A 13,155-nucleotide genomic window follows, 5' to 3' on the forward strand; every position below is an offset into this window, starting at 1 on the left:
ATCAAAAGGCAAATGTTTTAATTTTGATGGAGTCTAATTTATCATCTTTTTCAAACTTTTAGTATTTTTTGTGATCTGTTTAAGAAATCTTTGCCTACTACAAGGTCACAAAGATTTTCTCATATTTTCTTCTATAAGTTTTATTATTTTAGCTTTTTTGGTTTAGGTCTATGATCCATTTTGTGTGTTTAATGTAAGGATTGTTGTTCATTTTTTTCAATATGATATTCAGTTGTTCTAGAACCATTTGTTGAAGAGACTTTTTTCCCACTGAATTTCCTAGGCACATTTATTAAGATCAATTGATTTCATATATGTGAACCTATTTCTGGATTCTCTATTCTGTTCAATTGATCTATATGTCTTTCTGTTTTAAAGTGAAGGTTTTATTATTATTTAGGTATGGTGAGGTCAAGAGATCCAGAGACAACTGCCAGTGAAAATAGTTTGTAACTCACAGTTCTCAAGAGGAGGAGGCATGCCACACCACATAGGGTCACACCAGGGAGCACCAGGGTCAATCAGGAGGTAGAAGTTGTGAGGAGGAAGCATGGGCAAGAGACTTCATTGTGATTTTCATGGAAATAATGGGTGAGCCAGAGTAATCAGGCTGGGGAGGTTTAGAATTAGCTAGTTTGAGTAATTTCAGCGGGCTCTGGGGTGTAGGGACTGTCCTTAGTTGCCTGGTACCCAGCCCTGAGGTGATTTGGGCATGGGGCTAGTGGCTCAACCTGTGAGATCGTGATGAAGGAGATAATTGGTGGATATGGGCTCTGGATTGGTTGGTTTGCATATGAAAGGTATCGTTACAGGGAAGTCATTTACTGCCTCTAGGAAATAACTAGCCCTGGGAGGGGCAGTCTCTCCAGGATCAGTAAGGCATCAGATGCCAGAGCATCAAGAATACAGAAAATAAGAAAATATAGTTAATACACTGTCCTTTTGCCAGACCCATACGTAATTACTGTAGCTTTTATAATGAGTCTTGAAGTCAGGTAGGGTAAGTTCTCCAGCTTGGCTTTTTAAAAAAACTACTTTGGCTCTTCTAGGTCATTTGCATTTCCATATAAATTTTATAATCAGTTTGTAATTTTTTTGAAAAAACTTGCTGGGATTTTGGCATTAATTCTGTAGATCAATTTTAGGAGAACTGACATCTTAATAATATTGAGCCTTCTAATCCATGAATATGGCAACTTTCTACATCTATTTAGATCTTTGACTTCTTTCAGCAGTGTTTTATAGCTTTCTGTTGAGAAGTTTTATGTATCCTCCATTAAATTTATCCCTAAGTATTTAATGTTTTTTGATACTATTATAAATGGCATTGTTTTTTTTTATTTTCAAGATGTTCATTGCTAGTATAAATTGCTAGTGATTTATTTTTGTACGTTGACTTTGTATCCTGAGGCGTTTCTAAATCCACCTATTAGTTTTCTTGTAGGTTCCTTGGGGTTTTTCATGTAAGTAATCATCATCACTTTAAGGGCACTTTTACTTCTTCCTTTCCAATCTCATGATTTTTATTTCTTTTCCTTTCCTTATTTCACAGTCTAAGACCTTTAGTTCGATGTTGAATAGAAGTGTTGAGCATGGGCATGCTTGCCTTGTTCTGATATTTGGGGCAAAAAGTTCGTACCATGAAGTATGATGTTAGCTGTAAGTTTTTTGAAGCTGCACTTTATCAGGTTATGTAAGTTCTTTCTAATCCTAGCTTATTGAAGAGGTTTTCTCTTATCATGGTTACATGTTGGATTTTGTCAAGTGCTTTTTCTTCATCTTATTAGAGTGATCATATGATCACTTTTATTTTGTTAATATGTGAATTTATTTATTGATTTTCAAATGTTAAATTGACCTTGCATTTTTGAGATAAATACTAGTTGATTTTGATTTATTACCCTTATTATATTAATGCATTGTTGGATTCTGTTTACTAATTTTTTAAAAAATATTGGCATTTTTCATGAGTGATATTGGTTTGTAGTTTTCTCTTTTTTTGCAATATCTTTGTCAGATTTCGGTATTAGAGTTATGCTGGCCACAAAAAAAATGAGTTGTGAAGTTTTCCCTTCTCTATTATCTGAAATAGTTTGTGTAAGATTGTTACTTCTTTTTTTACTGTTTCACGGAATTCACCAGTGAAACCATCGGGCCTGGAATTTTCTTGATGAGAAAGTTTTAATAACAAATTCAATTTCTTTAATAGACATAGGGCTATTCAGATTTTCTGTTTCATCTTTTGTCAGACATAGTAAGTTGTATTTTTTAAGGAATTTGTCTATTTCCTTTATGTTGTCTAATTTAATTCTGTCATGGTCTGAGAAAAGAATATATTTAGCTGTTGATGGGTGTTGTGTACTAATATTATATATATATATAATCTCTCTATATATAGATTTAAAGTTGGTTGTGTGTTGTTGAGATCTGTTGCTTTATGGAATTATATTCTACTTGTTCAATTATTTGTAATTATAGGGGATAAAAACTGACGAGGAGATTTTAAAGTTTATATGGATATACAAAGGACCTAGAATAGCCAACACAGTCTTGAGAAAGAAGAAAAAGTATGAAAGATTTACACTACCTAATGTTCAGATTTACTATAAAGCTACAGTAATTCAGACAGTGTAGTATTGATATAAGGACAAACAGATATATAAATGGAACAAAAGAGAGTCCAAAAATAGACCCACACGTATATGGACAACTGAGTTTTGAGAAAGGTGCAAATACAATTCAGTGGGAGAAAGGAACATATTTTGAACAAATTGCACTTGAACAAATGGATATTAGTATCAAATGGAAGGAAAAAACCTTGACCCAAACCTCACACCATATACAAAAATTAACACGAGCCATAGTAGGACTGAATTGTTTCTATTGGACCAACCCATCTAACAGATCAAAACTGTTAATTCTGGAAAATATATTTTAAAAACTACTGAAGACACTGGAGAGTGACCAAAAGAACATTTTTCTAGGTCATCATATATTGAGTAATTTTGGATTGTATCTTGAACATTATCAGTGTTATGTTATAGTAACACTATATTCTGTTACACTGTTCTGTGCTTTTTCATAGTAGGCAATTAACCAGGTTATACTCAAATCGGAGATGCTGTCTCACCTAAGGTGGATAGCAACTCACATCTCTGTTCAGACTTCCTCTAACTTCTGACTTCTCTCCAAAATCTGCTTGCTTTTATTCACTCTACCAATACATGTTTTGTTTTGTTTTTCTAGAGCTTACAGTTACTGTCTGTAGAAGAATTGTTGTTTAGGAGGTTACTTCTCCATACTAGAAGTGGAACTCTTACAGTTGATCCTTGTACATTTACCCTGTATTCTGAGACCTTGCTAATAAATTCACTCATTAATTCTAGTGAGTCTTTTTGTAAATTCCTTAAAATTTTCTGTATCCATTATCATGTCTTTTTATCATTTCCTTTTTAGTTTGCATGCCCTTTATGTTTATTTTATCTTGTTCCCAATCTGAAGGCAAAGGCTTTCAGTCTTTCAGTGTTAAGTATATTAGCTGTGGTTTTCCTTAGATGCCCTTTATTAATTGTGGCAATTTATTTTTATTCCTAGTTTGAAGAGTTTTTAACATGAATGGATATGAGATATTCCAAATGCTTTTTCTGCATTTATTGAGATGAACATTTTATTCTGGTAATGTGATGAATTTCACTGATTTTCAGATGTTAAACTGACCTTGCATTCCCAGGATAAACCTTACTTGATCATGATGTATTATCTTCTTTCATGTATTTCTTGATTCAGTTTGCTAGTATTTGGTAAGGATTTTTATCTCTATGTTTCTGAGAGATATTAATCTTTAGTTTGGGGGGATTTTTTTCGCTTATAACATCTTTGATTTCAGTATCATGTTAATGCTAACCTCATAAAATGAGTTAAAATTCCATGCCTGCTCTGTCTTCTGGAAGAGTTTGTGTAAAATTGCTATATTTGCTAAGATTTTTCAATGTTCACTCCTCTGTTTGGTGATTTTGTATAAGATTGCTTTAAATTTTATAATTTTTCCTTAAATATATGATAAAATTTACCAGTGAACTCATCTGGGTCTGAAGTTTTCTTTGTGGGATTATCTTTAATTTCAAATTCAGTTTCTTTAATAGATATAGGGATGTTCACATTTTCTATTTCTTCTTGTTTTGATAATTTTTCTTTCAAGGAGTTTGTGCATTTTATCTAAGTTGTCAATATTTGACATTCAGTTGTTTCATAATATTCCTGTATTATCATTTTAATGTCTGTTGTATCTTCTGTAATGTGCCCTCTTTCTCTGAAATTGATAAAATTTCAATTCAACAGGATTACAAAAATATAAATTTGTATGCACTTAATAACATAGCCTCAAAATATATAAAGAAAATATGGATTATACTAAAAGGAAAGATAAAATACACAACCATAGTTGGAGATTTTGACATACCTATCTCAGTAATTGATTTTTGTCTGTTTACAGACAAAAGAATCTGTAAAGATGTAGAGGATTTGAACACGATAAACCAGTATGACCTAACTGACACACATAGGTCACTGCATCCCACAACTGTAGATTACACATTCTTTTCAAGTGCATGTGGCACACTGACCAAAATAGACCCTATTTTGGGACATAAAGCTAATTGCAACAAATTTCAAAGGATTGAAATCATACATTATATGTTCTCTAGTTACTGTTGAAATAAATCAAAACTCTGAACAGAGAGACAATTAGAACATATCCAAATGTTTAGAAAGTAAGCAGCATATATACACATAGCTCATAAGTCAAAGAAAAATCCACAGTGGAATTAGAAAATATTTTGAGCAGAATGATAATGAAGATGTGACACATCAGAACTTGTGGCATGAAGCTCAAGTACCACCCAGATAGAAATTTATTGCTTTAGATCAAGATGGTAGAGTAGGAAAATCCTGAGCTCATCTCCTCCCACAAACACACTTAAATTACAGCTACACAGAGAACAACTAACTATCTCTGAGAATGACATGAAGACTAGCAGAACAGATTTTCCACAACTAAGGATATAAAGAAAAGGCCACATTGAGATATGTAGGAGGGGCAGAGACACAGTCTATTCAGAACCCACACACCCAGTGTGATGACCCACAAGCAAGAAGGTATCATAACTGCAGAGGTCCCCCTTGAAAAGTGAGGGGTCCAAGCCCCACGTTGCACTCCCCAGCCCAGGATACCTGCACTAGGAAGACAAGTCCCCCAACATCTGGCTTTGAAAACCAGTGGGGCTTACATCTGGGAAAGCTGGAGGGCTGTCAGAAACTAAGACTCCACTCTTGAAGGGCTCACATACAGACTTACTCTCTCTGAGTCCCATTGCAGAGGCAGCAGCTTGAAAGTGCCTGGGTTATACGAGAATGAGATTCACTGACTAATTTTAGAGCATGTTCCAGAGGGGCAGGGATCTAGTGGAACTTTCTCTAGGGACAGAATTGCTAGTGCATTTTTTTTACTCTCCTTCCACCTAGCTGGCCTGGTGCTGGCAGGTACCATTTCTGTCACTCTCCCACTCTCCATTAGCCTCACTAACACCATGCACCCAGTGTTCCTCTAAGGACCCACCCCACTCCACCCAGTGGGCAGCCTCAGCTGGCCCCAGTGCCCCCCCAAAGTGGGTCCTGCTCCAGGGGGCCATTCCACCCTCCAGTATGCTCACAGCAATCATGGCCCAACCACAACAGGTGAGTACATGCAGCCCACACAGAGGATACCCCTGGAGCACCTGGTTCTGGTGACCAGGGGGTATTGTATCACTGGATATTAAGAAGATATTATGATGAACTTTATGCTAACAAATTTGATAACTGAGATGAAATGGATACAGTCCTAGAAAAACACAAGTTATAAGAAATGTCACAAACAGAAAGAGAAAAATTTTAGTAGTCTTTTTATCTATCTATTAAAGAAGTTTAACCTAGAATTTAAAACCTCTCTTCATTGGTGAATTCTTCCTGTCGTTTAAAGAAATAATACCAGTATCGTACAAGTTCCTTTGGAGAACAACAAAAACAAAAAACATTTTCCACCTCATTTGATAGTAAATTGAACTATATTAGAATAAAAAATTACTCTTCTTCCAAAGGTATCATCATGGTCAGAATGGTGGTCACCTCTGGAGGTCAGTAATTGACTGGGAAGGACCACAAGGAAATTTCCTGGGATAATTAAAATATTTTATATTTTCATCTAGGTGGTGGTTACATGGGGTATAATATGAAAAAACTCATGAGTTCTACATTTAAGATCTGCACTTTACTGTATAGAAATTATACCTCAATAAATGAAGAATTTCTTATGCAGATCATCTTATGAGCCTGTGAGATTATTCCTTGGGGATATTTATATAGGAATGGTATTGCTTGATCATTGGAGTATACATGCTGTACACAAGTGTGCCCATTTCACCACATCTATGCCAGTACTTGGCATTATCCAGATTTCTTATTTTGTGGCCAATCTAATGGATGTAAAGTGGTATTGTGGTGTTTTTCCCCCTTTTTAATATCTGTTATCCATTTGGGTTTCCTCTCCTGTGAATTTCTTGTTCCTGTTATTTTATCTTGTCTAACCATATAGTTTTCTTCTATTCTTGACTTGTACCTAATTTGCTCACTTCCTTTTCCATTGAGCCTTTTCCCCCCACTGAGATGCCACTGGCTATGGATGTTGTTTACTGTCTTCTGGATATTTGTTCCCGTAGTAATTAATTCAAAAGATTCTTCCATTCTGAACACTTAAGCTTTTTATTTGTATTCTTATGACTTCCATATTGGCACCACTAGTTGCTATATTATAACTGGGCTTTAGTACCACACTTACCTACATATTAGACAATTCCCACAGAATATTCTACTTTATTCATCCTTACTTAGTATGTGAGGAATTGGCATCATCATTGCCCAAATCAGGAATCTTCAACATTCCAAACTTTGTCAGATTCTGCTGTTTCTTGTTTCTTCCCTCTTAGCTATCTTCTCCTACTAATTACTCTGCAATTCCTTTTTTTTCTTTTTAAAAGAATACTATTTAGATATCCTCTCATCTTAACTCCTAGTATCATCACCTAGAGTAAGTCTGTATTTTCTTATGCTTGGATTACTCTGTTCCTAATGGGATTTGCAGATTCCATTCTTGTTTCTAGTTCATCTTAAATGCCACTGATAGATTTCATTACCTGAGACACTGCATTTATCTTTGCCATTAGCTTTATGAAGTAAAGCTATTAATATTAAATATTAATTTTTTGCAGTCCAAATGATTTTATTTTTTAAAATTTATTTTATTGAAGTATAGTTGATTTACAATGTTGTGTTAATTTATGCTGTACAACACAGTGATTCAGTTATACATATATATATTCTTTTTCATATTCTTTTCTGTTATAGTTTATCACAGGATATTGAATATAGTTTCCTGTGTCAATTACTCCATGTTATATAATACATGACCAATAGCTCTTCTCTCAGTGCCACCTACAACATGGCCATTTATTTCCAATTAAAGTTGTATCTGTGCAGTTTCCTTAATTCATGCTTTCCTCAGATTTTCACCTTGTCTTTAATGCCTACCAAATATGAAGTTCGTCTCTGAATCTAGGCTCTTTATTATTTTGTGCTTTGCCTATCTAGGCAATAGACACTTCCGTTTTGTTTCAGGTTATCGTCTATTCCATGAAACTCCCCTTACCTACTCCAAAGTTATTGCTCTTTTCCATTTCCGTTCCCCCATCACTCAGATGCTTCTGCCCCTAGTAATTTTGAAAGTCCCTGAAAATAAGAGCCTGTATCTTATTTTCGTTATCCAAATGCTAAGCACAAAGAAAATACCAATATTAACTAATCAAATTTGTGGGGGACAAGAATATGAGTATTTTGCTCTATTTCAGAAGGGTTTTTAAAAGTTCTACTGAGAGGAATTCAACGTAACATAGATTGTAATTGGAAAGCAAAGACAATGGAATCAAATATTTAAAAGTTTACTGTCTATGCATTGTGTTTCTATTTTTTTTTTTTTTTTTAGGGAGGGGGAGAAGGGGGGTCGGGAGGCGGTGAGGTGAGGTGGAAGTGAGAACGAGGAAACCTGTGCTAAAACCTCTTCTAAGAGAAAAAGAAAGAGCGACCACCCCCCGCTCCTCGCCGCCGCTGGTGCAAAAGGCGGTAACCAACCACCCAAGCCCACACCTGGCCCGAGCTCCACACCCAGGGCAGGAAGGGGGGTGAGAAGGAGGGCGGAGGAGGCCTGCCCTTTTTGTATTCAATTGCCCGTGCGTCTATGCAAAAAGCCTGGAGCAGGGCTGCACCCGCGGGAGGCACGCACAATGGCTGAAAGCTTTTCTGTTTGGGGATGTGGCTCTACCTGCCCACCCCTTCTGTGTTTCTATTTTTTAAACATTTATTTATTTTGGCTGCTATTAGAAGTCTATTAAAATGATTAGCAAAATGAATAGCACATAGGGTGTCTGCTTCAGAGGTTCAGAAAAAAGTCTCACTAGCAATATGATCAGATTAATTTTCAAAATAAAAGACTCAAACTATTTGATGAAGCATACATACATTTTTAAATAGCACAAAAGAAGATGCTAAGCAGGAATGGAGGAAGAGGATATGAACATGTCCTTTTATTTGGGAATAAACTGGACCTTTGGGAGGCATTTTTTTGAGTGGCAAAGAGAATGCCAGCTTGCATGCACAGCTCTTTCTAGACTGATGACTCTCCATTTATGTACTGTTCATTGAATCTGGGGGATCAGGAAAGGTGTAGAGAAACTTTTTATTGCAGGAGCAAATTTTTTACAATGAATATTGGTGCTGGTGATCTAAATATTGTCCAATACAGCAGGGGGTTAGAAGTTAAGTTCTATTTATGTTAGACATTTTATATACATTTAAGTGTTAAGTAAAGTGAGAAGTGAAGCCACCTCTAAAACCAAGCCTAGGAATCCAGGGCTTAATAACTTCCAAATAAAGTAAAGCCAAATGTATGAGAATAAAATGCAACTTAAGAATAAGAGGAGGGAGAGGCCTTCAAGATGGTGGAGGAGTAAGACGTGGAGATCACTTTCCTCCCCACAAATACATCAGAAATACATCTACATGTGGAACAACTCCTACAGAACACCTACTGAACGCTGGCAGAAGACCTCAGACTTCCCAAAAGATATATATTTTTTTCCTTTTTCCCTTGTGAAAATTCCCTTGCGAGTGTGTATGTGTATGCTTCTTTGTGGGATTTTGGCTGTCTGGCTTTGCTTTTCCATTTGTCCTAGGGTTCTGTCTGTTTTTTTTTTTTACTATAGTTTTTAGCGCTTGTTATCATTGATGGATTTGTTTTTTGGTTTGGTTGCTCTCTTCTTTCTTTTTTTTCTTACTTTTTAATTTTTTTTAATTTTTAATACTTTAAAAAAATTTTTATTTTAATAACTTTATTTTATTTTATTTCTTTCTTTCTTTCTTTCGTTTTTTCTCCCTTTTCTTCTGAGCCATTTGGCTGACAGGGTCTTGGTGCTCCAGCTGGGTGTCAGTCCTGTGCCTCTGAGGTGGGAGAGCCGAGTTCAGCACACTGGTCCACCAGAGACCTCCCAGCTCCACTCAACGACCAGCAAGCTACAGTGCTGGACACCCTATGCCAAACAACTAGCAAGATAGGAACACAACCCCACCCATTAGCAGAGAGGCTGTCTAAAATCATAATAAGGTCACAGACACCCCAAAACACACCACCGGACAGGGTCCTGCCCACCAGAAAGACAAGATCCAGTCTCATCCACCAGAACACAAGCACCAGTCCCCTCCACCAGGAAGCCTACACAACCCACTGAACCAACCTTAGCCACTGGGGGCAGACACCAAAAACAACGGGAACTATGAACCTGCAGCCTGTGAAAAGGAGACCCCAAACACAGTAAGTTAAACAAAATGAAAAGACAGAGAAACACACAGCAGATGAAGGAGCAAGGTAAAAACCCACCAGACCAAACAAATGACGAGGAAATAGGCAGTCTACCTGAAAAAGAATTCAGAGTAATGATAGTAAAGATGATCCAAAATCTTGGAAATACAATGGAGAAAATATAAGAAACGTTTAACAAGAATCTAGAAGAACTAAAGAGAAAACAAACAATGATGAACAACACAATAAATGAAATTAAAACTTCTCTAGAAGGAATCTATAGCAGAATAACTGAGGCAGAAGAACTGATAAGTGACCTGGAAGATAAAATAGTGGAAATAACTACCGAACAGCAGAATAAAGAAAAAAGAATGAAAAGAATTGAGGACACTCTCAGAGACCTCTGGGACAACATTAAACGCACCAACATTCGAATTATAGGGGTCCCAGAAGAAGAAGAGAAAAAGAAAGGGACTGAGAAAATATTTGAAGAGGTTATAGTTGAAAACTTCCCAAATACGGGAAAGGAAATACTCAATCAAGTCCAGGAAGCACAGAGAGTCCCATAGAGGATAAATCCAAGGAGAAACATGCCAAGACACATATTAATCAAACTACCAAAAATTAAATACAAAGAAAAAATATTAAAAGCAGCAAGGGAAAAACAACAAATAACATACAAAGGAATCCCCATAAGGTTAACAGCTGATCTTTCAGCAGAAACTCTGCAAGCCAGAAGCGAGTGTCAGAACATATTTAAAGTGATGAAAGGGAAAAAACTACAACCAAGATTACTGCACCCAGCAAGGATCTCATTCAGATTCGATGGAGAAACTAAAACCTTTACAGACAAGTAAAAGCTAAAAGAATTCACCACCACCAAACCAGCTTTACAACAAATGCTAAAGGAACTTCTCTAGGCAGGAAACACAAGAGAAGGAAAAGACCTACAATAACAAACCCAAAACAATTAAGAAAATGGTAATAGGAACATACATATCGATAACTACCTTAAATGTAAATGGATTAAATGCTCCAACCAAAAGACATAGACTGGCTGAATGGATACAAAAACAAGACCCGTATATATGCTGTCTACAAGAGACCCACTTCAGACCTAGGGACACATACAGACTGAAAGTGAGGGGATGGAAAAAGATATTCCATGCAAATGGAAATCAAAAGAAAGCTGGAGTAGCAATTCTCATATCAGACAAAATAAACTTTAAAATAAAGACTATTACAAGAGACAAAGAAGGACACTACATAATGATCAAGGGATCAATCCAAGAAGAAGATAGAACAATTGTAAATATTTATGCACCCAACATAGGAGCACCTCAGTACAGAAGGCAAATGCTAACAGCCATAAAAGGAGAAATCGGCAGTAACACAATCATAGTAGGGGACTTTAACACCCCACTTTCACCAATGGACAGATCATCCAAAATGAAAATAAATAAGGAAACACAAGCTTTAAATGATACATTAAACAAGATGGACTTAATTGATATTTATAGGACATTCCATCCAAAAACAACAGAATACACTTTCTTCTCAAGTGCTCATGGAACATTCTCCAGGATAGATCATATCCTGGGTCACAAACCAAGCCTTGGTAAATTTAAGAAAATTGAAATCATATCAAGTATCTTTTCTGATCACAATGCTATGAGACTAGATATCAATTACAGGGGGAAAAAAATCTGTAAAAATTACAAACACATGGAGGCTAAACAATACACTACTAAATAACCAAGAGATCACTGAAGAAATCAAAGAGGAAATCAAAAAAATACCTAGAAACAAATGACAATGAAAACACGACAACCCAAAACCTATGGAATGCAGCAAAAGCAGTTCTAAGAGGGAAGTTTATAGCAATGCAATCCTACCTCAAGAAACAAAAAACATCTCAAATAAACAACCTAACCTTACACCTAAAGCAATTAGAGAAAGAAGAACAAAAAAACCCCAAAGTTAGCAGACGGAAAGAAATCATAAAGATCAGATCAGAAATAAATGAAAAAGAAATGAAGGAAACAATAGCAAAGATCAATAAAACTAAAAGCTGGTTCTTTGAGAAGATAAACAAAATTGATAAACCGTTAGCCAGACTCATCAAGAGAAAAAGGGAGAAGACTCAATAGTCTTGAAAAAGGAGAAGTAACAACTGACACTTCAGAAATACAAAGGATCATGAGAGATTACTACAAGCAACTATATGCCAATAAAATGGACAACCTGGAAGAAATGGACAGATTCTTAGAAAAGCACAACCTTCTGAGACTGAAGCAGGAAGAAATAGAAAATGTAAGCAGACCAATCACAAGCACTGAAATTGAGACTGTGATTAAAAATCTTCCAACAAACAAAAGCCCAGGACCAGATGGCTTCACAGGCGAATTCTATCAAACATTTAGAGAAGAGCTAACACCTATCCTTCTCAAACTCTTCCAAAATATAGCAGAGGGAGGAACACTCCCCAACTCATTCTACGAGGCCACCATCACCCTGATACCAAAACCAGACAAAGATGTCACAAAGAAAGAAAACTACAGGCCAATATCACTGATGAACATACATGCAAATATCCTCAACAAAATACTAGCAAACAGAATCCAACAGCACAGTAAAAGGATCATACACCATGATCAAGTGGGGTTTATCCCAGGAATGCAAGGATTCTTGCATATACGCAAACCAATCAATATGATAAAACATATGAACAAATTGAAGGAGAAAAACCATATGATCATCTCAATAGATGCAGTAAAAGCTTTCGACAAGGGGCTTCCCTGGTGGCGCAGTGGTTAAGAATCCGCCTGCCAAGGCAGGGGACACGGGTTCAAGCCCTGGCCCGGGGAAGATCCCACATGCCGCGGAGCAACTAAGCCCATGCTCCACAACTACTGAGCCTGTGCTCCAGAGTCTGTGAGCCACAACTACTGAAGCCTGTGTGCACCTAGAGCCCGTGCTCCGCAACAAGAGAAGTCACTGCAATGAGAAGCCTGCGCACCGCAATGAAGAGGAGCCCCTGCTCCCCGCAACTAGAGAAAGCCCATGCACAACAACGAAGACTCAACGCAGCCAAAAATAGATAAATAAATAAATTTATAAAAAGAAAAAAAAAAGCATTCGACAAAATTCAACACCCATTTATGATAAAAACTCTCCAGAAAGTAGACATAGAGGGAACTTACCTCAACATAATA

General features: G+C 36.5%; 1 protein-coding gene and 1 pseudogene across 7 annotated transcripts in view; both read left to right on the top strand.

Annotated features, from left to right (window-relative positions):
- Positions 1-13,155, top strand: part of LOC309621113 (retinol dehydrogenase 12 pseudogene) — a 339,175-nt pseudogene that overhangs the window by 188,187 nt on the left and 137,833 nt on the right. The window lies entirely within an intron of this gene.
- The window catches only part of ZNF81 (zinc finger protein 81), an 84,295-nt gene that overhangs the window by 64,256 nt on the left and 6,884 nt on the right, over positions 1-13,155 (top strand). The window contains exon 1 of one of the 6 annotated variants that reach the window (XM_082378168.1): positions 3,595-3,675. The exons of the other annotated variants lie outside the window; for them this stretch is intronic. The gene's annotated coding sequence lies outside the window, so the exon portion shown is untranslated. Of the gene's footprint in view, positions 1-3,594; positions 3,676-13,155 lie in introns of those variants that run through there. 6 annotated transcript variants of the gene reach the window in all.

This window comes from Balaenoptera borealis (genome assembly GCF_965194805.1).
Source record: "Balaenoptera borealis genome assembly, chromosome: X".
Taxonomy (NCBI): Eukaryota; Metazoa; Chordata; class Mammalia; order Artiodactyla; family Balaenopteridae; genus Balaenoptera; species Balaenoptera borealis.